Raw genomic sequence first — 1,880 nt, forward strand, 5'->3', positions numbered from 1 at the left:
AAAAATACGCATTAATTATAAGTTATAATTTCAAGATATTTCATATGGAGTACTATTATATGTGTTCGAAAAAAAAACTGAATACATAAGAAATTAAGAACGAAGATGAATAAATGAAGTTGAAAACAAAAAAAAAATTTGTATTGTCACTAATTCTCTACTTTTTTTTAAAGGCATTAATTCAATATTGTTGTTACAATAACTTTGTTGTATATAGAAGATGTTTTACAGAACTACTTAATCGACAAATGAGTAATAATGATCATATAAAATATTTTCTTAGGAAAATATAAAATATATGGAAAAGAAAATATTTATTTAATTTAAGCAATTTACAAACAAATTCTCTAAATACTTAAGTGAAATTAAACACTAATAATAGAATTTTAAAAGGGTAGTAATACCGTGTATGTAGTTCATGAAATTATTTCACGTAAAGGATAAGGTTTTGGAAAATATAAAATATATGGAAAAGAAAATATTTATTTAATTTAAGTAATTTGGAAACAAATTCTGTAAATACATAAGTAAATCTATACAATTTAGTTAAAAGGTTAGATTAAAGCATTTAGTTTAATTTCATATGGCATTAGCATTTAATGTTTTACAACCCATTAATTTCTATTATTTTTATTGATTATTTAATTATTTATTAATTATTATTAGATTATTGGTTATTTGATATAATTCTTAAAAAAAATGAATGATTACTAAAAGTCCTTACAAAATTGTCATTACATATTGTGTAACATACAAATAAAGAAAATCAAAAGACATCATTAATATTCTTAAATTAAATGTATATAATAAAGATTTGATGAGCTAAAAAAACCAAAAAAAGATATAACTTACCAAAATTCACATAAAAGTTTCATAATTACAATTATATTTCACATTTTAATTGAAATTTTTGGAAGAGAACATAGATGTTAGTGAATCATTTAAATTTTTTTCATATTAACACGGCTCATAAAATTAAAGTATACATTTGTTTTTTTCTATAAAATTTCTATAATAAATAGTATAAAAAGGCTAACATTGAGTACATTTTTAAATGACATGTGATATAATCACATGATTTCAAGAAGTCATATTACAAGTCTAATCATCATAATTATTTTCTTTTATGTCCCCTAATATTTATTCTTACAATTACAATATTAGAAAAAATTAAAGAAGACAATAAACTTTTTATCTTCTTCCACTTCAGTACTTTATTCAATTCACCACAAGCATTTAACCATACTTTTCATCTTCATTCTCCATAACTCATTTCTCAAGTTTCTTTATAATGATTCATATTTTTAGTTTACCTTAAAACTTTTGATGATATTATGACTTCTTAATTACTATTTTTTTTCTTGAGATGACAATGTTTATTCCATGAGCACAACAATAGACATACATTTTATTATAATTTTTTATCAACCTACAACTCATTCGTTTTTCTCATGTTCTCTTTTCCATTATAAGATTTCACTATATTGGTCAAACTCATTTGATAATATTTTAAATATACCCGGTATATATATCTTATACAATTTTATATTTCGTGTACAATTGATTTTGACATAAGACTAATTTGTACAATTGATTGAATTTTCAGGAGCATGACATACTTGGAGATCAATACGTGCAAATGACAATCGACAAGTATGTGAATTTTTTAAGAGGATGATGTTTCTCATTTTTTTCCTTTGGAATTTTTTTGGGAGATTTTCCTATTTTAATTATTAATACAAAACTCATTTGATAATATTTTACATATACTCGGTATATCTCATGCAATTTTGTATTTCGTGTATTGATTTTGGCATAATACTAATTTGTACAATTGATTAAATTTTCAGGAGCATGACATACTTGGAGATCAATACGTG

This window comes from Silene latifolia, unplaced genomic scaffold, assembly GCF_048544455.1.
Source record: "Silene latifolia isolate original U9 population unplaced genomic scaffold, ASM4854445v1 scaffold_75, whole genome shotgun sequence".
NCBI classification, from domain to species: Eukaryota; Viridiplantae; Streptophyta; class Magnoliopsida; order Caryophyllales; family Caryophyllaceae; genus Silene; species Silene latifolia.